Source organism: Bos grunniens, chromosome 24 (assembly GCF_055505025.1).
Source record: "Bos grunniens cultivar Pamir isolate PY7600 chromosome 24, Bosgru_T2T1.0, whole genome shotgun sequence".
Lineage (NCBI taxonomy): Eukaryota > Metazoa > Chordata > Mammalia > Artiodactyla > Bovidae > Bos > Bos grunniens.
The window spans coordinates 11,381,931-11,407,323 of record NC_141188.1 but is presented as its reverse complement, the minus strand read 5'-3'; positions in this window follow the sequence as shown (position 1 = coordinate 11,407,323).

Here is a 25,393-nt window from a genome sequence, read left to right as displayed (position 1 = left end):
AATTCAGTCAGTCCATCTTGAAGGAGATCAATCCTGAATATTCATTGAATATTTCAGTTTCAGCATCAGTGATGCTGAAGCTGAAACCCCAATTATTTGGCCACCTGATGTGAAGAGCTGACTCATTGGAAAAGATCCTGACTCTGGGAAAAATTGAAGGCAGGAGGAAAAGGGGGATGACAAAGGATGAGATGGTTGGATGGCATCACCAACTCAACGGACATGAGTTTGAATAAACTCTCGGAGTTGGTGATGGACAGGGAGGCCTGGCATGCTGCAGTCCATGGGGTCACAAAAAGTCAGACACAACTGAGCAACTGAACTAAACTCAACTGGGGATGTACCACCCTGGAAATGACCTACCTGCCTGGGTTCACTCTGCCACCAACCTCTGACATAGACATGCATCTTAGACTTCTATTTGCAGTGAGCAGGCTTCTAACAGCCTCATCCCCTCTTCACACTGCCTGCCAGCCATAGACAACTTAAACCTTCCCATGCAATTACTGTGTGTGCAAACTCCACACCACCCAGCTGGTGAGTGGGCTCTGGGTTCTCTTCAGGCCCACTGACCAGAACAGGTAGGTCTGCCCACAGTCGTGGACCACCTCTTCCTGTGGAAACCCTGGAAATGCATTCCCCTCTAAAGGGTCCCAGTTATGACTTCAGCAATGAGGGCAGAATCAGAGCACTGAGAAGGAAGCCCATTTCAAAGTATGTTCCTTTTTGTCTAGCATAAAAGTCTCCAGCAATGTGCCCCAGCACAACTATATTGAAAAGAGTTTTGGACGACATGCTTTAGGAAGAGAGCAATGAAATTCAGAATGTGCTATAAGATGTGCAACAAGATGACAGTAACTTATTAAATGGTTTGTTATCTTGAAGATAATACCTAAGATGGGAGACATTACTTTGCCTAAAGCATTACTTTGCCTAAGGCAATGACATTACTTTGCCTAAAGCAGAGACATTATTTTGCCAACAAAGGTCCATCTAGTCAAGGCTATGGTTTTTCAAGTAGTCATGTATGGATGTGAGAGTTGGACTATAAAGAAAGCTGAGCATGGCAGAAATGATGCTTTTGAACTATGGTGTTGGAGAAGACTCTTGAGAGTCCCTTGGACTGCAGGGAGATCCAACCAGTCATTCCTAAACGAAATCCATCCTGAATGTTCATTGGAAGGACTGATGTTGAAGCTGGAACTCCAATACTTTGGCCACCTGATGCAAAGATCTGACTCATTTGAAAAGACCCTGATGCTGGGAAAGATGGAAGGCAGGAGGAGATGGTTGGATGGCATCACTGACTCAATGGACATGAGTTTGAGCAAGCTCCAGGTATTGGTGATAGACAGGGAAGCCTGGCATGCTGCAGTCCATGGGGTTGCAGAGTCAGACATGACTGTGTGACTGAATTTAACTGAAGATGGGAGAAGAAAAGGGGGAAATACAGCCATAATGACCCAGAATGAAGATAAATGACCCATTTAACATTTAGATGGAGTACAGATAATGTTGGCGTTGTATTGTTGAAACAACAGACCTGAGGACATGCTAAATTTATTTTCATATTAGGGAGGAGATACATAATTTTAATAGATAGTGTAAAGAGTTTAAAAGCCATTAAAAAAAATAAGTCCAACTGCAATAATAAGTTTAGTTGTGTTATAAAAGGTCCAGACTAGCAATAACTTTGAAAACTTAAATAAAATTCTAGCCTTATTCATTAAAAGATAAAGATACCTCTTACAGATAAGTAAGATACCTCTTACACTCCACTGCTCCTGCTGGAATAACTAACCAAAATGAGTAAACCACTTTGTATATGCGGATGCAAAGAAATGTAAGAGAATTAAATTTCAAAAGACAAGAGACCCTTGTAGGAGACCAGAGACAAATGGCTTTCTATCCTATAGCCCAGATGTCATATCTGGGCACAGCTGGACAGATGGTTAAGTATGTCAGACGCAGAAGCTTCTGATGTAATTAGCAAGGAAACAGAGAACTTTTAATTCTGTGCTGGTTATTCCTCTGTACTTCTGTAGCGGTACCATCTAGAGAGATATTCCTATTGATGAAAACATCCTTAAAGTACTGTTACAAATTTCATGGAAACTTTCCAGTGGGTATTCTGCAGAGAGATCTGTGTATTCTTGTGATGCTCAGCAAAAACACTGGAAGAGACATCAACAAGTGTAGGAAGACCCATGAAACAAAAACTGATTTTTTTTTCTTCCTTAAGCAAGTGTATGCAATGAACATTAGACACAGCAAAGCATACACTGGAGAAGTACGGAGTTTGGAGATTTGAAGGTGTGGGTCTGTTTGTTTTTTTTCTTGAGGTTAGAATGTTTACACATTGATTGATCATTGACTGTGGGAAGATCACTAGATTGTGGAAGTTGCTGAATGACTGAATTTCAAAGTTTAGATACGGAAGTGAAGCTTTTGCAGTTGGCTGACTTTCAGAAGTGCGGGTCTGTCACTGGTAGGTAGGTTGTCATAACTTAGCTGCGCTTGTGAGAAAACTGCTGTTGAGATGCTGGTTTAATCAATTAAATGAGTTTCATATTTCCTAATCAGTTAATTGTTATCACGGCTACAAAAAAATCAGTATTTTCTTACGCATGCAGAAACTTCTTTATAATCCCTTAGCCCAAAGTCCTGCTTATGGGAGGAATCAATAATACTTGGGATAAATCTCATCCTCAAGACAAAGAGAAACAAAACAGAGTTGAACTAAAAGTACAACACAGCCTCAAACAGAAGTACACATAATTCAGTTGGAATGATGATTTTCCCCTCGATTTTGAAGCAAAATATATATGCCTTCAATGGGGAAAAAAAAATTTATGGACTAGCTAGAGAGAAGGAAATGGCAACCCACTCCAGTATTCTTGCCTGGGAAATTCCATGCACAGAGAAGCCTGGCAGGCTACAGTCCATGCGGTTGCAACAAGCTGGACAAGACTGAGCAACAAAACAAAACAACAAATGAGTAGCTACACCAACAAATCAAACACTGAAACCTAACCAGCAAAATGCTACTAGAACAGTTTTTTTCCAGGAGAACTGACTCTAGAAAATGTTTTAAAATTCAATAATACTATAGCTATTAAGGAAATTAAAGCAGTGGTTAAATACCTTGTCTCTCAAATTTAAAATGCTCAGATAATATTAGAAACAAGTTTTATAAAATTTAACACAGTAGTGCTCTCTGTTTTCTATCTTGACAATAAATAAAGAATAAATAGTTTATTTTATGAAATCAGCATAATTACAACAATAAAAGCCAGGAATTATACTGCTTATAAAGGGAAATTCCAGGGCTATTATATTCATGAGTATAGATACAAAGTCCTAATCAAAATATTAGCATATCTAGTAATTATACATAAGCTATAGCTTTTGAACTGTGGTATTGGAGAAGACTCTTGAGAGTCCCTTGGACTGCAAGGAGATCCAACCAGTCCATTCTGAAAGAGATCAGCCCTGGAATTTCTTTGGAAGGAATGATGATAAAGCTGAAACTCCAGTACTTTGGCCACCTCATGCGAAGAGTTGACTCATTGGAAAAGACACTGATGCTGGGAGGGATTGGGGGCAGGAGGAGAAGGGGATGACAGAGGATGAGATGGCTGGATGGCATCATTGACTCGATGGACGTGAGTCTGGGTGAACTCCGGGAGTTGGTGAGGGACAGGGAGGCCTGGTGTGCTGTGATTCATGGGGTCGCAAAGAGTCGAACATGACTGAGCGACTGATCTGATCTGATCTGATCTATAATATATCAAAGCCATATTTATGCCAAGGATATAAGAATTGACTGCTATTTTAAATATAACTGAAACTAATAATCTTACCAAAAGAAAAGCATGTATATATATATGAAAGTGAAAGTCGCTCAGTCATGTCCAACTCTTTGGGATCCCATAAACTATATGGAATTCTCTAGGCCAGAATACTGGAGTGGGTAGCCTTTCCTTTCTCCAAGGGAATCTTCCCAACCCAGGGATTGAACCCAGGTCTCACATTGCAGGCAGATTCTTTACCAACTGAGCCACAGGGTACTCCAAAATCCTGGAGTGGGTAGCCTATCCCTTCTCCACATATATATAAATTTTATGTGTTTGTTATGGACCCAACAGGAAACCAATCAGATACCAGTTTGTAAAATTTGAAGAATTTTTACTTAAAAAGTAGCTACAAAGGTGAGTGGTCTACAAGGAAATAAGGAAAGATAGTATGGAAACTTAGAGCTAAGAAAATTAGGTTGCATGCATGTTCAGTTGTGTCTGATTCTTTGCAGCTCCATAGACTGTAGCCTGCCAGGCTCCTCTCTGTCTATGAAATTTTCCAAGAATCCTGGGAGTGGGTTACCATTTTGTCCTACAGGGTATCTTCCCAACCCATGTGTCAAACCTGTGTCTCATTGCATTGGCAGGTGAATTCTTTAACACCAAGCTGCCTGGGAAGCCCGACAAAATTGGATTACACAGTTACAGCAGTATCAAAGCTTATCAATATTTAATAATAAATATAAGTAAATAAAACTAAAGATTTTCTATCATACCTCTTAAAAAAGATAAAAATTATGAGTTTTTTTTTCCAAAATACTTGATAAAATCATTTAAAAATTTTATATGCAAGAACAAAGAGCCATTGAGGGCTAAAGCGCTTCTAATGAAAAGAGCTAGAAATGTGGAGGTGAGGAAGGTTGCCTTGAAAGATATTTAGGAATTATAAATCAGAAGTTATAAAACCATGTGGTATTATCCCAGGGCGATAAACAAAGAATGGTGATAAATCTGTGTGTTATGAGAATGCTTTACAAAGGACATCAACTGTATAGATCAAACTAAGTAAGTAAATCAGTTTGGTTTGGGAACATCAGGCAGTTTTGGCTGGCTACTGAGTGAAGTTCAGTGGCTAATAGAGAAAAAAGTCCTGGCTGCAGGATGGAAGTTCTACATGGGCTCAAGAAAATGGATTTAACCTTTTTGAGGCTTATCTGGACGTGATACCTACAGAACTACAGCTTGACAGAAATGATAAGAAATGCTGAGCTCTCCAGATGGCGCGGGTCCCAGAGGACTAGCCAAGTGCCTTGGGCACGTTGATTGTAATGGATCCCTTCCAGCAGGAGCAGTGATTTTCTTCTTCATGGAAATAAGCACTTACTCTTGACATTAATTTGCTTCTGCCAGTGCCATCTGTGAACATATATTAGTCATTTTACTATCTTCCACACACCATTGTTTCTACCTGGGAACGCTTTTCACAGCAAAAAAAAAAAAAGGTGAAGAATGAATGACCTCACACTCATGGGCTTCACAGATCTAACTGTGTATTCTATCACCCTGCAGTATCTCTCCAAATAAAAGGTGGGGTGGCTTGTTCAAATCCAGTTCTGGCACTAGCCATGCAACAACAACTTGCAGGGCTAAGGTGCTTCCTTTTGTGTTGCAATATATACTCAGAACAGGTGATCTACATGTGGCTAGAATACATGTGTCTGGGGAGCAAGGATTGATATGCATGGGGTTTTTTGTTGTTCTGTTTGCTATTTCCCCTAATATATTTATAAAAATATTGACTTTCCATTCCAGTAACATTGCTGGCTCAGATATCTTACTGCCCAAAGAATCAGTGACCAGAAGGAAGTGGAGATAGTCATCATGTTACAATCGGTTCTTTGTGCCAATGGAGCAATAGAGAGCATCTTACTCACTGGACTGATGAATCCAGTTTGTTTAGACAAGATAAAGGACTATTACAATGTGAGGTCATGAAGGAGTGCATCTGAAATCAGAGAATTAGTGAAGCGTCTCTAAGTACTACCCTGTTCAATGGTAAAAGTTAATAGAAGTCTATAGCATGTCAGTTTGGACAGGGCACACTAATTACACAGATCCTCCATGAATAAAATGAAGACTCATGTGTCCAGCAAATAACCAAAACAAGTAAAGTACTAGGTAAGGGCCAAAAGAACATGGAAAGATTTTTGGAGAAGCAAGCTGTAAATACTCAAAACTGCAGTCACAGAAATGAAAAGCTTTACACATTAGCCGTGTTTAGATGTATATGTGTGTATATATATAATAGTAAGTTATAACCATATTTTCCATTTTGTATATTACCCTAATGCAAATTGTGTTGAAATTGTAATACAGTATATAATTAAATACAAATTGAATTATATAAATTTAATATTTAATTTCAAGGTATAAAAAGAAGAGCTGTGATTGAGCTCTTAAATATGAATAATAACTGCAGAATTATACAGCTACAGATTTTTGTCTCATGTTTGGGGGTAGACGTCTTTAGTTTACATGAACATTAATTGCTAGGTTTAGGCATAATGTTATTGCTGTTTTTCATGTGATGAAATACAGAAATAGGTACATTTGCAAAGCAGTAGACTTGCTAGATAGTCAGCTTGCGGGGAACACTCCTAGCTCTAATGTATATTCTGAGTTGAAGTGAAAGATATAGGAACTATTTCTCCTTGAATCAGTCAACTATGGAAACAATTCTTTATTTTTAATAATACATAACTGTTTTCACTAACTTACAAATAGGTTTCCATTGTAGGGTTAAAGGAGCAGTGAAAAAATTCTCCTACCTACCATCAAAATAGAGCTGGGAAAGATTGAAGGCAGGAGGAGAAGGGGATGACAGAGGATGAGATGGTTGGATGTCATCACCGGCTCAATGGACATGAAGTTTGAGCAAGTTCCAGGAGATGGTGAAGGACAGGGAAGCCTGATGTGCTACAGTCCATGGGGTAACAAAGAGTCAGACGTGACCTAATGACTTAACAACAAGACAGTGATTAACTTGGTAACTCTTTGAAGGATGTTTTAAGAGAATCAAAATTACACAGATTCAGTAATAAAAGTTTATATACATTTTCTGGCTTCACTCAAAATATTCAATTGAAATTATTTCTTTTGTAGATAATGTAGCTGAAAATTAAAGACAGTAAATCAGCTAATCCCAAATCCACTGTACAGAAAGCATCTTGTCAGATCAAAATTCTAAGCAGAGCTCACTTTGAAGTGAGCTTTCCTCATTAATCTCAGGGAAAGTAGTGGGAGTGGTTTAGAGCAGAAGAGCTGACAGAATATTTTAGCTGTGGCAGAAGCACAGCGTGATGCCGCTCCCCATTTGAAATACATAGTACTGAGCCTCATCATTAGCTGCCATCATTAAGAGTGTTTTTGTGTGTGTGTGTATGCTATGTAAATTTCTGTGCTTAATAGTATGCTGTTTCCAATTCCTTCTTATTCTAATTCCTTCTTAGAATTCCAGGACAATTTTGACCACTTATCAAAAATTTGCCCAAGTGAGGTACAGCACTTGGATTGTTGAGGCTGCTTTAAATTTATTTTGGTTAAGAGTAATAACTTTGTCTTTAAATTAAAATCTTACATAATAACAAGTCTCCCTAGACTTAAATATTTACTTGTGATATAGAAGTTAAAAAACAAAACATTCTGCAGTTGTTCTTCAGGTTTTACAATAATGTTACTTTCTTTTGTTTATAAAAATACTGTTCCTCTTAATCATATAAGATCTTGATTTTCTTACATTTGAATTGCCTAGTTTGTAGAAAGCAATAGGCTAATATTTTTCACCCCAGTTCATAATATATCCTTCATACTTCCCACAAAATGCAATTAATAACAGGCAAATCTACTTGGAAATTTTCAGTGACTTATAAATTGAATATAGTCTCCATGCTTGTCAAACACAACACACACACAGACACACAAACACACACACACACATAAGGCTTCACTGGTGGCTCAGACAGTAAGCAATACGGGGGACACAAGTTCAGTCTCTGAGTTGGGAAGATCTCCTGGATAAGGGGAATGACTACCCACTCCAGTATTCTTGCCTGGAGAATCCCATGAACAGAGGAGACTGGTGGACTAGAGTGCATGGGGTTTCAAGGAGTTGGACACGACTGAGCTACTAACACTTTCATATATATATATATATATGTGTGTGTGTGTGTGTGTGTGTGTGTATACACATGCATTGTATATACACATATAGGTAGATGAATGTATATGTGTATACACGTACATTGTATATACACATAAACATATGTGAAATATATAATATTTGTATTTATATACTATTTGATCTTGAAGAAATAAAAAAAAAAAAACAAGGCAAAGTGTTCCTGAGCATTTCTCCCCATGAGTTGGGAGAAGCTGAATTAATGGAGGGGGTTTATGAATAGATCTAGAGCCTTCTAAATTCTAATAATGTGCAACTTTAGGATATCATGGAAATGATGATGATTGATGATTTAGTTGCTAATCTATGTCTGACTCTTGCAGATCCATGGACTGTAACCTGCTAGACTCCTCTGTCCATGGAATTCTCTGGCAGGAGTACTGGAGTGGGTTGCCATTCCCTTCTCCAGGGGATCTTCTCAACCCAGGACTCAAACCCCAGTCTCCTGCATTGCAGGCAGATTCTTTACCAACTGATCTACAAGGGAAGCCCATCATGGAAATAATTAATGTAACTATTGTAAATAAATAATGTAATATGTAGTTATAATAATGTAACTATTGTAACTAATGTAAATAAATGTAGGTACCACAAAGTGTAGACAACTCAGAGTGCCTCGCCAAGGAAAACAAGCGCTCTTCTTTTCATACTTAATGGCTTAGGGTTTGAATTTCACTTTTACTGATACCAGAACCTCTATTCTCTTTTGGTTTCCTTATGCCTGGTAGAATTTGTTTATCCTCTTAGATTTCAGCCTTCTTGAATCACTTGGCTGTAGATTTTGTTTTATAAGACACACTGAAAATTTTTGTCTTTTAATATGTGGGCTAAGCCTATTAACATTTATTCTTCTCACTTACATGTTTGTTCTCAACATTATCATAGTGTTATATGATTGTAATCTTTAACATATCATTATACTATAGTGGGCTTCCCGAGTGGTGCAGTGGTAAAGAATCCGCTTGCCAGTACAGGAGAGGCTGGTGGAGAAGGAAATGCCAACCAACTCCACTGTTCTTGCCTGGGAAACCCCATGGATGGAGGAGTCTCACAGGTTACAGCCCATGGATCTCAAAGAGTCAAACACGACTCAGCAACTAAACAACAACAATAACAAGTACTGTATTATGTAAAAGGTTGTATGTGTTGCATGCTCAGTTGCTTCAGTCATGTTTGACTCTTTGCCACCCTATGGACCGTAGCCCACGAGGCTTCTCTGTCCATGGGATTCTCTCGTTAAGAATACTATAATGGGTTATTATGCCCTCCTTCAGGGGATCTTCCGGACCCAGGGATTGAACCCAAGTTTCTTGTGGCTCCTGCATTGCAGGTGGATTCTTTACCATCTGAGCCACCAAGGAAGTCTCATGTATAATATATACTATATGATTATTATAATACTTTATATTGAGGGTGGGAGGAGAAGGGGATGACAGAGGATGAGACGGTTGGATGGCATCACTGACTCAATGGACATAAGTTTTGGTAAGCTCTGGGAGTTGGTGATGAACAGGGAGGCCAGGCATGCTGCAGTCCATAGGGTCACAAAGAGTTGGACAAGACTGAACGACTGAACTGAACTGATAGTGAAAGTGAAAGTCACACAGTCGTGTCCAACACTTTGCGATCCCATAGACTGTAGCCTGACCGGCTCCTCTGTCCATGGGATTCTCGAGGCAAGAGTACTGGAGTGGGTTGCCATTTCCTTCTCCACCTGAGGATTGAACCCAGGTCTTTTGCATTGCAAGCAGATTCTTTACCAACTGAGCTACTAGGGAAGCCAGTAATACTTTATGTATATTTTGTAACAATTTTCATGATTAATTTGTGACATTTTCTATGATTCTCTATTAATTTTGCATTCTCTTTTATTCCTTTATTTTTAATTTAGGTAGTTTGTATTGGTGTTCTGGAATTACCATTGTATTTATAACTTTTTGATGCCATTAGTTCCCTGTCTACTCCCTGTGCATTCTGCTCCATGGTTAATACATTTTATATGGTATCCTTTAACCTATATATCACCCATATACAATACATAACCTTTGTTAATTATTAACATTGATTTCAGTGCATAATATTTGTAAATTACTCATCCATCTGCATCTTCACTTATTCTTTTGTTATATGTGTCCATTTCTAGACCAGAAGGTTAGAAATGGTAGCCATTCTTCTTTTGCTTAGTTTTTCCCAGTTATCATCTTGTCATGAATCTCACTGATGGATGCAGAATTCCCTAAGTACTTACATATTAAAACTTGACATATTAATATTTTCTGTAGGTTTGATATTTGGAAGAAAATTGGTTCACACCTTCTTTGACTAATTTTTTAAAATACTGTTCTACTGTTGCCTTGCTTGGTATGCTGATTTTCAAAAGTCTGATTCTAGTCTAGTTCCTTTTGTATTCATGCTATTTGGCCTTTTGCCTAGATACCTTAAGGATTTTGCCTTATATTTAACATCTTGCAATTTAATATAATGTCTTTGGACTTATATTATCAATCTAAAATCTTGCATCCTTTATAATATCAGCATCTCAAACAATAAAATCTCATCAAATTCTCTAGCTGTATCACAGAAGTTCTAATATGTTGAAATTGATCATGATATTTTCTAATTTTTCTTGAAATTTGTTTCTTTGACACACAGGTTATTTGAACATATATTTTCTATTTATTTCCTAAATGGAGGTTTCCTAATTTTTTCCTGTTGTTTATTCCTAATTAAATTCCTTTGTGACTAGGTAATACATTTTGTAAGATTTGAATCCTTTTAACATTCATGGACCTTTGTTTTATGGCCTAGCATTTGTTCTCTCCTTGGTCAGGTTTATGCATACTTGAAAAGGATGCACATTCGGTGACTGCGGCTGGATGGACTCTTTTATAAGTGTTTTACACAAAAAAGTGTTGTTCAAGACTTCTATAAAACTTCTGGTTTTCTACCTTTTTTTTTTTTTTTCATTTATTGAGATTGCTGAAATGAAATGTCTGAGTGTAATTGGGAAATTATAAGTATTTTTTAATTTTATCAGATTTAGTTTCATATATTTTAAAGCCCTGTTACAAGATGCATATACATTTATAATTGATCCATTCATCTAGCATCTAGGCTCTTTCAACACCATTGAATATATCTTCGTTTCTATTCATATTTCTTTTCCTACAGTCTATTTTGCCTGATACTAATTTAGGCCGTTCAGCTCTAAGATTCCTGTGTACATGGTATATCTTGTTTCATCTCTTTACTTTAGCTTATTTATATCTTCATATTCAAAGAACTTTTCAGGGAATTAGTGTATAGTGAGAATTAGTACTTTCACCCTGTCTGTATCATGTGTATGGAAGAGATGATTAGGAAATAAATTAATATAAGAAAAATCCTAAATTCTAGAGGAAGCAAAGGAGAAAGACAGTATCAGGAGCCCAGTAACAAAAGATGCTAGGCATCTAGAAGCATGCCAAGATTTTAAGAAATACTGAGAAACAAACAAGAAAGAAATACTGTGCATTCAAAAATGGCAACTAGATTTAGAGGTTACATTAAATTTGAAGTTGTTTATTGAATGGAAAAAGATTATATTCCAATTATGTCCATATATTTCAATAAAGATATTCTTCATAGTTAAATCTTCAGGGGTTGAGGAAAAAGTGAGTGCATGAGTGTGCAACAAAGGTAACTGGCAAAAGACCATGTCAGGACCCAAAACCCAAACCAGTGATTAAGGGCAGATAAAAGAGTAAGAATAACTCATAGTCTGGCTGATACTAAACTTTGCCACATCCTAAACTTACTTCCCATCTGTTCCTCACAAAGCCCTGGGTATCACAAATCTCCACAGCATGTAAAATAGTGTTTCAGTTCAGTGTCTTAACAATATTATAAATAGAGGAGCCCCCAGAATGCTAATATCCACCTAGGAGTGTCATAATGGTTGTGTTCATGCTACATCACTTCAGTCATGTCCCACTATTTGTGATCCTATGGACTGGAGCCAACCAGGCTCCCCTGTCCATGGGATTCTCCAGGCAAGAACAATGGAGTGGGTAGCTGTTCCTTTCTCCAGGGGATCTTCCTGACCTAGCAATGGAGCCAGCATCTCTTACGTCTCCTACATTGGCAGGAGGATTCTTCACCACTGGCACCACCTATCATATTGGATACACTCTACTAAAATGACACTCCTCATTTGGTGTAATAATTGGGTTTTGGATTGTAGTCGTACATTGATTATACAATATCTTTATGAAAGGAAGGGGGACACAACTTCCAGTAGACCTAGAAATTTATTGAGATGTATTCAGTGGAAACCATGACAGACTTTATTTTCTTTGGCTCCAAAATCACTACAGATGGTGACTGCAGCCATGAAATTAAAGACACATGCTCCTTGGAAGAAGAGCTATGACAAATATAGACAGCATATTAAAAAGCAGAGACATTACTTTGCCAACAAAGGTCTGTATAGTCAAAGCTATAGTTTTTCCAGTAGTCATGTACAGTGGTGGGAGCTGGACAATAAAAAAGACTGAGCACTGACAAATTGATTGAACTGTGGTGCAGGAGAACACTCTTGAGAATCCCTTCTACAGCAAGATTAAACCAGTCAATCCTAAAGGAAATTAACCCTGAATATTCATTGGAAGAACAGATGTGGAAGCTGAAATTACAATATTTTGGCCACCTGATGCAAAGAGCCAACTCATTGGAAAAGATGGTGGGAAAGATTGAAGGCAGGAGGAGAAGGGGACAACAGAGGATAAGATGTTAGGATGGCATCACCAACTCAATGGACATGAGTTTGAGTAAGCTCCAGGAGATGGTGAACGACAGGGAAGCCTGGCATTCTGCAGTCCATGGGGTCACAAAGAGACCTAACTGAGCAACTGAACAAAAAATTCAAGTTTCAGAAGTTTTAAAACATTCAGTTCAGTTCAGTTTAGTTCAGTCACTCAGTCGTGTCCGGCTCTTTGTGACACCATGAACCACAGCACACCAGGCCTCCCTGTCCATCACCAACTCCTGGAGTTCATCCAAACTCATGTCCATTGAGTTGGTGATGCCATCCAACTATCTCATCCTCTGTCATCACCTTCTCCTCCTGCCCTCAATCTTTCCCAGTATCAGAGTCTTTTCAAATGAGTCAGCTCTTCACATCAGGTGGCCAAAATATTGGAGTTTCAGCTTCAACATCAGTCCTTCCAATGAACACCCAGGACTGATCTCCTTTAGGATTGACTGGTTGGATCTCCTTGCAGTCCAAGGGACTCTCAAGAGTCTTCTCCAACACCACAGTTCAAAAGCATCAATTCTTCGGTGCTCAGCTTTCTTCACAGTCCAACTCTCACATCCATACATGACCACAGGAAAAAACATAGCCTTGACTAGATGGACCTTTGTTGGCAAAGTAAAGTCTCTGCTTTTGAGTATGCTGTCTAAATTGGTCATAACTTTCCTTCCAAGGAGTAAGGGTCTTTTAATTTCATGGCTGCAATCACCATCTGCAGTGATTTTGGAGCCCCCCAAAATAAAGTCTGACACTGTTTCCACTGTTTCCCCATCTATTTCCCATGAAATGATGGGACCAGATGCCATGATCTTCGTTTTCTGAATGTTGAGCTTTAAGCCAACTTGTTCACTCTTCTCTTTCACTTTCATCAAGAGGCTGCTCTTTAGTTCTTCTTCACTTTCTGCTATAAGAGTGATGTCATCTGCATATCTGAGGTTATTGATATTTCTCCTGCAATATTGATTCCAGCTTGTGCTTCCTCCAGCCAAGCATTTCTCGTGATGTACTCTGCATATAAGTTAAATAAGCAGGGTGACAATATACAGCCTTGACGTACTCCTTTTCCTATTTGGAACCAGTCTGTTGTTCCATGTCCAGTTCTAACTGTTGCTTTCTGACCTGCATATAGGTTTCTCAAGAGGAAGGTCAGGTGGTCTGGTATTCCCATGTCTTTCATAAACTTCCACAGTTTACTGTGATCCACACAGTCAAAGGCTTTGGCATAGTCAGTAAAGCAGAACTAGATGTTTTTCTGGAACTCTCTTGCTTTTTCCATGATCCAGAGGATGTTGGGAATTTGATCTCTGGTTCCTCTGTCTTTTCTAAAACCAGAGAATTTTGAGCATTACTTTACTAGCGTGTGAGATGAGTGCAACTGTGTGGTAGTTTGAGCATTCTTTGGCATGCCCTTCTTTGGGATTGGAATGAAAACTGACCTTTTCCAGTCCTGTGACCACTGCTGAGTTTTCCAGATTTGCTGATGTATTACATGCATAAATCAAGGGATTAAAAAAATAGAGCAGTGATATTTCGTTGCTGCTACTTCTGGTTTTGAATTTTCAGTATTTTATATAAAGTATCTTAATCACGTTTTGTTGTGAAAATTATTTTGCATATAGTAAAAATAGTTTTATGTTATTGTTAGGGAATTTTAAGTTATTGTATGGCATAAATTTAAGTCTTCTCTTTTTTAATATTTTCATTATGAATATATGTTCATGCTAAAGATTACTCTGTTCAAATAACCATTCAAATCCTACAATGAAAACCATAAGGTTGAATTAGGCACAAGATTGTTGATCCTTGACATGAAAACATAATTAACAATAGGAAATAACAGTCAACAAAGAAATTTAGTCAACTATCTGGTCCCAAAGTTTCTCTTGGACTTTAAAGACATTTGCATATAATAAGGACTTCCCTGGTGGCTCAAAAGGTAAAGTGTCTGCCTACAATGCAGGAGACCTGGGTTCAATTCCTGGGTTGGGAAGATCTCATGGAGAAGGAAATGGCAAATAATAAGCTGTTTAATTAAATTTAGCTGATTAAAAACTTCTTGTATTAATAATGCACTGTTATTTCTGCAACCGTTTCTTCTTCTTCTTTTTTTTTTTTTTTTTTTAGTTTAAGGACAAAGATTTGCCATAAGTAACAAAACTCAGCAATTGATTCATCTGTTTTACACAGCCAGTCTGATGGATAACCTTGAAACAATGAGAATAATTTCAGGTTCATTATAATGGTGAAGTCTATGTATATCATATCTAAATTTCCTGCTGTCTATTATTGTAAGTAAAAATAATAGCTCAGCACTAAAAGGTTCAGAGGTTTAACCATGTTTTATTGGTTCTTCAAATTTCTTTCATCTGGAGTCCTCTCAGAAACTAAATAACTTTACTGATCAAAAGTCTTTTTATTGTAATAATAATAATGCAAGCCTTTTCTAATTTCCATAAATTCTTTTTTATGTTCTACTTGTCACAAAAATGTCCATGAAATAATTAAGAATTGGAGATTTGTGGACTCCTAGAAAGTAATATACATGTTACTTATGACTATATATACATATATATTTTTTACAACGTGCCAACATTTCTTCATCATAAACTAAATTTAAAATTTAAAAATCTGCCATTGCTATGAAATTGTGTATCTTTTCTTTCTCAGGATTCAGGTTTCTAAGTGAGGAGAGGCATTAAAGAGGGAGACAGATTAGCCTCTCTCACAGGTCAATAAAAATGGCGGCAGAAGGAGAACTCATTTCATATGCTTTAATATTTGCTAGGCTTCTACTATAAATTTCACTCACATTATTTCATCACACTTAGCAAGCATTTTTCATACAGCATGTCACTTAATTTCACCACAACCAGGCAAGATATTACCTAATCTTGCATTTTTTAAGGTTGTGATAACAAGATGAAGAATATTACATCTTCTGCTCAGACATTTGTGACTCTGTGTTTCTATATCATGTGTGCCTTGTACATACCTGAATCATATATAAGCAAAGAAGCTACATGTCAGTGCAAAGGAGCTTGTCACTGTTCTTCACGGAGGCCCCATCTACTCTTACGGATGATGTCCCTCAAATGAAAGCTGTTTTCTCATATATTGAAAGTATTCTATTAAGTTTTCTTTAACCTAAAGAATTCCCTTTGTCTTCCCACATGCTCTCTTTGCCCAAAGCAGTTTGTTCAGCTCATGTGTCCCCTGGGAAGCATTATTAAGTGGATGGGGAAGACTTATGATTCTGGTCCACCATCACCAGTTACCTTCTCCATTGATCGGGTGTAGCAGAAGGTAACCCTTCACAATTTGCATAGCCTTTAACACTATCCTACTAAGATAAATTTTATCTCAAACTTCTCTTCTGAATTTTAATTAGCAATTAAGAAGTTCTTGAGTTGAGTTCTTTTTACAAAACTGTCCCCATCCCCCTTATATGTATTAGATTCAGTTTATCGCACAAGCTCACTCAGCTCTGTTAGCAATACAAGGACTAATATATTCTCAGATGCTCACTTTGCTCTTCTCCATTTAGCATTATTTACATTAATCCATAAATGTTTTCTGATTTCTATTTCTGATTCTCCCTTCTTTGCCATCTTTTACTCTTTTCTTGAATGGGAATTTCTAGGTATTTCTTTTCGGTAAAAAAATTTCTATACCTCTGAGTTTATCCTTTTTGTGCTTTGTTATTTGATTCTCTTTTGATTTCATTTGGGCTATCTTAGTGATTAATTTTGCCTCTTTATTCATTTATTCACTAAATGATAATTCTTGTTAAGTGCTGAGTGTGTATGTGTGTGTGTATATATATATATGTATATAATTCTTGTCAGGGAAATCCAACAGACAGAGGAACCTGGTGGGCTGTGGTCCATGGGGTTGCAAAGAGTCAGATGCAACTGAGGGAGGAGATAGGATGACATTAAAATGACATTAAAAGCTAGTTCAATTCAGTTCAGTCACTCAGTCATGTATGACTTTTTGTGACCCCATGAACCACAGCATGCCAGGCCTTCCTGTCCATCACCAAATCCCAGAGTCCACCCAAACCCATGTCCATTGAGTTGGTGATGCCATCCAACAAACTCATCTTCTGTTGTGGCCTTCTCCTCCTGCCCTCATTCTTTCCCAGCATAAAGGTCTTTTCCAATGAGTCAGCTCTTCGCATCAGGTGGCCAAAGTATTGGAGTTTCAGCTTCAGCATCAGTCCTTCAAATGAACACACAGGACTGATCTTCTTTAGGATTGACTGGTTTGATCTCTTTGCAGTCCAAGGGACTCTCAAAAGTCTTCTCCAACACCACAGTTCAAAAGCATCAGTTCTTCAGCATTCAGCTTTCTTTATAGTCCAACTCTCACATTCATACATGACTACTGGAAAAACCATAGCTTTGAATAGACAGATCTTGGTTGGAAGAGTAATGTCTCTATTTTTTGATATGCTGTCTAGGTTGGTCATAGCTTTTCTTCCAAGGAGCAAGCATCTTTTAATTTCATGGCTGTAGTCACCATCTGCAGTGATTTTGGTGCCCCCCAGAATAAAGTCTCTCGCTATTTCCATTGTTTTCCCATCTATTTTCCATGAAGTGATGGGACTGTATGCCATGATATTTGTCTTTTGAATGTTGAGTTTTAAGCCTACAATCTTGATTCCAGCTTGTGCTTCCTCCAGTCCAGTGTTTCTCATGATGTACTCTGCAAAGAAGTTAAATAAGCAGGGTGATGATACGCAGCCTTAATATACTCCTTTTCCTATTTGGAACCAGTCTGTTGTTCCATGTCAGTTCTATTTGTTGCTTCCTGACCTGCATACAGGTTTCTCAAGAGGCAGGTCAGGTGGTCTAGTATTCCCATATCTTTCCCATCATTACCAGTACTTATAGGTATTACAGGACCATGGAAGACGGAGCATTTAGTTCTATTTGAAGGCTTCAGAAAGAGCTTCGGTAAGACAAGGGAGGCTATGCTAAGTTGTGAAATGTCCAGTGTTCAACCCAGAAGATAATAACAAAGCACATTTCAGGCAGGAGGAAAATGGCCCCAAACTTTGACTACAGTATAAGCACAAAATGGCATGGTGACTTTTGGAAGTTGTTTAGAGGTGAACACGAGCTGCAAGTCCTGCAATTAAAGGAGGTTGGAAGGGTAAATGACGACCAAGCAGAATTCCACCCAGAGCTGCCCCATGTGGCATGACCCTGCCCCACAACATTAGGATAAAAGTGAGGTGAATTCATCTTGTCACAGAGATGGATGGCCACTTGACTGGCCTTTAGATGCTTAAGTTAAACAATATTTCTGGGTGTGTCCTTGAGAGTGTTTTGGTGCTTGTGCTTAGTTACTCCGTCATGTCCGATTCTTTGCGACCCCATGGACTGTAGCCCAGCAGGTTCCTCTGTCCATGGAATTCTCCAGGCAAGAATGCTGGAGTGGGTTGCCATGCCCTCCTCCAGTGGACCTTCCCAAGCCAGGGATCGAATCCAGGTCTCCTGCACTGCAGGAGGATTCTTTACCATCTGAGCCATTGGGGAAACCCAAGAATACTGGAGTGGGTAGCCTATCCCTTCTCCAGAGCATCTTCCCAACCCAGGAACTGAATCAGGGTCTCCTGCATTGCAGGCAGATTCTTTACCAGCTGAGCTACCAGGGAAACCCTGGGTATTTTGGAGGAGATGACAATTGAATTAGTGAAATCCATAGAGTAGACTGCCTTGCCCAGTGAGGGCACCATCTAATCAGTTGAGAACCTGAATAGAACAAAAGGCAGAGGAAGGAGGAATTTGACCCCTTTTCTTCCTGCCTAATTGCTTAAGTTGAGACATTTATCTTCTTCCCCTGGTGCTCCAGGTTCAAAGCGCTTTAGACTTGGACTGACTCGTGTCACTGACTCTCCTGGGCCTCTAGCTTGCAGATGACGTATCATAGGACCTCTCAGACCCTGAGTGAATAGATTCCTATAGTAAATATCTTTCCATACACACACACACACACACACACATATATATATATACCTGAAGGAGAGAATGGCAATACATTCCAGTATTGTTGCCCCCAAAATCACATGGACAGAGGAGCCTGGCGGGCTATAGTCCAAACTGTCACAAAGAGTCAAATGACTGAGAGACTAAGCACATTCTTATACATGTATATGTATACACACACAACCTATTGATTCTATTTCTCTGGAGAACACTGACTAATATACAAAGTGTAGTCAATGTGTTCTTTCTTTCCTCAACTATTTCTTTCCTCAACTGCTATTTCTTTCCTCAGTTGCTCCAGCATTGTTAAGGACATAAAAACATAAAGGAACTGTCTATTATACATTTTACAGATCTGTCTTATTACCTAAACAGTAAAATGTTTTCTTTAGACAATGACAATAGGAACACAAAATCTGTAGCAGAATCAAGCCATTCAAAAGTTTCCCATTAACTTCAATTTAAATATCTTGAATGAAAAGATGTTTTACATAACTTGGAAAAAAAAAAAAAACCTGTCCTACAATAGTCATGTTCATTGATATTAGATGTTGAAAGAAACCCATTACTAGAGTTTAGCAAGAAGAGTACTAAATGTCAATATGTTTAAGCCATCTTTTAACTCCAAAACAACAAACTCCTAAAAAAAATATGTCAACTAGCATTGAAACATTTTGTTTGAATTCCATTTAAATTATGTTTAGAAGTCTTTTGATGTATTTACAAATAGGGTTCAGATAGTTATCCCCTGCATGTATATCTTAACTTTTACATAGAATAACACATAATTTAGGAATTATTGGTATAGAAAATTTATTGGAAATAGTCATTTTTTACATCAGTTAAAACTTGTCAGGAACTTCCCTGATAGCTCAGTGGGTAAAGAATCCACCTGCAATGCAGGAGACCCCAGTTCGATTCCCAGGCCGGGAAGATCCTCCAGAGAAGGGAAAGGCTACCCACTCCAGTGTTCTTGAGTTCTCTTGTGGTTCAGCTGGTAAAGAATCCACCTGCAATGCAGGAGACCTAGGTTCAATCCCTAGGTTGGGACGATCCCCTGGAGAAGGGAAAGCTACCCACCCCGGTATTCTGGCCTGGAGAATTCCATGGACAGTCATGGGGTAGCAAAGAGACATGACTGAACGACTTTCACTTTTACTCTCAAGACTCATCATGGTCCCCCAATTCCCATTCTGTTGGGTCTGCACAATTAACACTGAAAATGAACACAATCACTTGAATTTGCCCTGTCGATAGGCTCCAAAGCGTTCCTTAAATATGACGTATAATTTTTAAAAATCAAAATAAGAAAAATACATATCTGAAAAGGGGCCATTAATATATTTTTAAATTAATGAAATTGCATCCAAGAAATTTCTAGGAATTTTAGATTGACGATTTCTGTGGCAATCCCATTTTTTCACATTACCTATGGAATTAGCAAGTCTCTTTAGATACGAAAACACTACCTGCATACTTTATGGGATCTTAAGAGAGATCAGCAGTTTCTAGGGAGATACTATCATTTTTAATTCCAGAAAGGGCTGCTATTCTTCCTTAGCTAAAAGCCAAAAATACCTTGATCTTATCCCTAAAATGGTGGGGCACAGATTAACCCTGCCGCTATGGGCTCTTTAAGTCTTTGTTTTCTCCTGAGCCTAATTGTGTGGCCCTTCCCTTTCAAGGGCACAACTTTTATTTCAGCAGCCTTTCTCTGAGTCTTTGTGTTTCTTTAATTGCCTCTTACACCTAGGCATTCACCAGATTGTCTCCAGTTTATGATACTCCTCACAGCCAGCTGAGCTTGGGTAGTGCCTGATCAGAACCAGTGGACAGGCGCCATCTGGTGGAATTCAGGCCTCTCACTTTTTCTGCTGTATCGGCTTGAACTCCTGGTTCCTAGTATCGTGAGGATAAATTTGTTAACATGATTCTTCTGGTTATTCATGTCTATTCAAAGCTGAAATATTGTATTGTATACTGTCCTCTACACCTAATTCCTTTCTCAGTTCAGAAACCACCAAATGTATGGCCACCAGCAAGATACCAAGCTGACCTAAACTGCTTTTCCTGTAAATCCTAAAATGTCGATGACTCTGAAAGTGAGGCTGGATTTGCTTGTTTTACCTAAGAAGATAAATTTTTTACCTGAAAAATAATTAGCTGAAATAGAAAAGTCCGCAAGTTTCTTAAATTACCACAATCAAATTTTAAATTGTTATGTTAAGGATCAGAGATAGTTCTGAAAATAATGACATTTTTTAGTGTTAATTTCTATGCATATTTAATTTGGTGACCTGCTTTAAATAGTCCAGATAACACATAAATTTGTATAAATTCAACACAAACATTTTCTGTTTTTTTTTTTCCTCAAGAAATTATTTTCACTACTTTTATCTGAAAATGTTCAGATTTCAGTTTAATACTTTTGGTTTTCTTCTTGAAGAGGTATTATCTTAAGAAGGGAAACATTTTTGGGTCTGTAAATATTTTTTAAATTATTTCAATTTTATTTATTATACAAATGATAGCATTTATAGGCAAGATTTACCTATAAAACAAATATTTAGTAGACATAGTTTAAAGAAAATATACTCAGTTAAAAGTGAGAGTGAAGAAGCTAGCATACTATTATGCTTTAAAATAGTTTAAACTATATTTTTGTAATTAATTTTATATACAAATAAGCTGTTTTTATTATTATGAAAACTTGAGTGACTTCTTTTCTTGATAAGCTAGCAGCTCTGGATAAAGATTCTGTCCTCTTATTTTGATATAATTACATTTAATGAATAGCCTTTGCCATTTACCAGCTGTATAAACCTAGGGGAGCCACCCAATATTGTTATGTTTTGTTTAATGATCCACAAAATGGAGAAAATAACAGCACTCAATTTGCAAGGTTGTTCCAAGGACAAAATATGAGTCAAAATATGCGAAGATCTTAGAACAGGGCTTATTACTCAGGATATGCCAAAGAAACCACCATCATTATCATCATCGTCATCATCAGGGTCCATATGCTTCCAATCAGTTGAGTTTTTACCCACACTCCTGGAACACAGTCCACAGCCTTTAGCACATAGTCTTTCTGAGTCCAAATCAAAGCTTAGGTATATATATATATTTTTTCCTTTATGAATAATACATAAAGGACCCAACATAACTTGAAACATAGCTTTATTTTTCCTTTGCTGCTTTTCAAAGACTGGGAATCATAAAGTAAACATTTCCATTACAGCAGCTCTTGCCCAGAAGATTTCAAAAGTGACATCATGTTTCTTCACAACAGGTCCTAATAAACTGAAGCTGATAAGGACCATGGGCTTTAGGTGACCTCAGGATGTCGGAGGCACTTATGTGAATGAAATGAGAACGCTTTTCTATCCAGTGAGCAAAGGGACTTCTTTTAACGTACTGTGTATACACAGGACTAATTCTATCTTATCCCAAGTGCTCTTTTTGAATGCTTAATTGACTGTGAAAAATACATCTTCAGCAGACATTTCAGGAATAAAGTCTAATGTTAAAGTCAGGGCTACTTAGACATGATCTCTTACTACTCAAATATTGTTTACACAAACTAACAAATTTTTTGAATGCATGTATATGGTGATTTAGATTTTCCAAAGCATTTAAAACTGGTTGTAAACTTAATAAATTTAGCTTTCCACAGGCCCAGCACTTTATATCGGAGAAGGCAATGGAACCCCACTCCAGTACTCTTGCCTGGAAAATCCCATGGCCGGAGGAGCCTGGTAGGCTGCAGTCCATGGGGTCGCTAAGAGTCGGACACGACTGAGCGACTTCACTTTCACTTTTCACTTTCATGCATTGGAGAAGGAAATGGCAACCCACTTCAGTGTTCTTGCCTGGAGAATCCCAGGGACGGGGGAGCCTGGTGGGCTGCCGTCTATGGGGTCGCACAGAGTGGACACGACTGAAGCAACTTAGCAGCAGCAGCACTTTATATAGTCATAATGCAGGGTTCTCTTAAACGCTGTAAACCCTTTTTAAAATTAGACACTTAAGCACAATGATTGCATGTAGCACCCTCCCACATGCAGCAATAATAACAATGTCTGTTGAGTACAGTGTTGTTTCCATGATTGTCCTTTAATTGTTCAGCTTCATCCGATAGCAACATCTCCAACTTGCTAAGGTTCAACATCCACTTTATTTTCTCACAACAGAAGTCTTACTGCTCTTAGATTCTTTGTGTTCTTAGTTGAGATGCATTTTCTCTCAGGTAATTTATAGATAATCTGTCTAGTTTTTAGGGGGAAAAAAATCTCAAACTTTTGCCTTTATTACATCTCTGTGATAAACTGTTTAATAAAGTTTAAAGATCCAGACCTAGAATCAGATGGTTGGATAGCATCACCAACTCAATGGACATGAGTTTGAGCAAACTTAGGGAGATGGTGAAGGACAGGGAAGCCTGGTGTGCTGCAGTTCATGGGGTCTCAAAGAGTCAAGCACGACTGAGCGACCAAACAAAAACAACAAAAGGATCCAGTTAGAAGACTTCTTCTTAAGTAAATGTGAATTATCTAAGTACCTGAACATATAATTGCTCTCACTTGTAAATCGTATTCTCTTTCTTTAATATTGAATATTCTACATGCCTTTCCCTTTTTTGATGCTGTTTTTTTTCTTTTTTTTTTTAATGCATCAGCATAATCCTTATTATCTGCATCAAGCAGATGAAGCATGAGCCTGGATGTAACTTCCTTATATCACTGCAAGGATAACACCAACGTGCGTATTGCCACTTGCCCTTCAGGCTGTCTCTGGGGTGAAGTGGTACTTTTACCTAGTTGGGGACAGACATGGGTCTCTTTCCTCATGGCACTGGGAGGGCTATAATAGCACCGTCTACTACCAAAGTCGGAGAAGGCAATGTCACCTCATTCAGTACTTTTGCCTGGAAAATCCCATGGACGGAGGAGCCTGGTAGGCTGCAGTCCATGGGGTCACTAGAGTCGGACATGACTGAGCGACTTCGCTTTCACTTTTCACTTTCATGCATTGGAGAAGGAAATGGCAACCCACTCCAGTGTTCTTGCCTGGAGAATCCCAGGGACAGGGGAACCTGGTGGGCTGCCGTCTATAGGGTCGCACAGAGTCAGACACGACTGAAGCAACTTAGCAACTACCAAAGTAATGTCTTTGACTCTAATGAAGTATCCTAATCGAGGTGGAGATCTCATATCCCGAAGTATCATGACTGCAATGTCCTAAAAGAAACTATGAAAACTTCCAGAAAGTATTCAACATAACACCATTCAAAACACCATTGTCAGTACCTAACAATAGAGTAGTGTGTGAATCAGAAAATAAGCAAACACATAAAACGCATGGATAAATATCCCAACTGTCCTATATTATAGAGAGTGCTTCTTCTCCTACAGTCCCTTCTGTATATTCAGAAAATACCCCCTAAAAAAGGTGTTTCCTTACTTGAAGTCACATGGTGTTGTGTGCTGGAGCCTCCTGCCCTGAGAGGTAGAGAATGGCCACAACTTTAGCAGTTGGTCATATACATTTCATGGAAGATATGATCTAAATGCAGTGAGTATAAAATTCAGATGGACATCTCCATGGCAAGGTGCATATATGAGCATTCCTCCCCTTGCAAAGGATGTAGCCTGTAGAAGATAAGAAAATAGAAAAATAAACCCTGGCAGCTCTCAGGTTGTGGTTGTATGGATACTCACAGCTAGGCCAAGGTGTTTTACATGTAAAACAGATCATTTCACAAAACACCAACCTCAGTTGGATTATTCAGTGGCCACACTGCAGTGAGATAAAAACAAGCCCATTTCACCATGAGACAACCATACACTTAGGAAAAGGCAAGACAAAAGAGCGTCGTATCCTACAGTTACAAAATACTAAATTTAACTTGCCCCATTATTTCATATCAAAGCGAATTATAGATCATTGCACAGGTGAAGGCAGATGCAGATAATTATAAAACTATAGATAACATAAACTAGGTACAACACAAGAAGCCCAAAGGACAGTCCTAATCTCAGTTCTTTAATTTTGAGAATGAAAAGTTGTTATTACAGAACTATATTAAAAGATGTTTTAATGTATTACTAGAGTTATACTTATGAAAAACGTCTATACTGAAAAAAAGCAGAAGTGGTATAATAAATGAAAACATAACTATACATTCATTCACATATTCTATAAACTAGATGATGTCTATAACTTTCTGGGATATTTCAACGCATTTAGTTCACTCATCAAATCATTTAAATGTAAATGGCTTTTTTTTTCCTTTTTTAAAATTTTTTTTAAATTTTATTTTATTTTTGAACTTTACAATATTGTACTGGTTTTGCCAAATATCGAAATGAATCCGCTACAGGTATTCATGTGTTCCCAATCCTGAACCCTCCTCCCTCCTCCCTCCCCATACCATCCCTCTGGGTCGTCCCAGTGCACTAGCCCCAAGCATCCAGTATCATGCATCGAACCTGGACTGGCATCTCGTTTCATACATGATATTTTACATGTTTCAATGCCATTCTCCCAAATCTTCCCACCCTCTCCCTCTCCC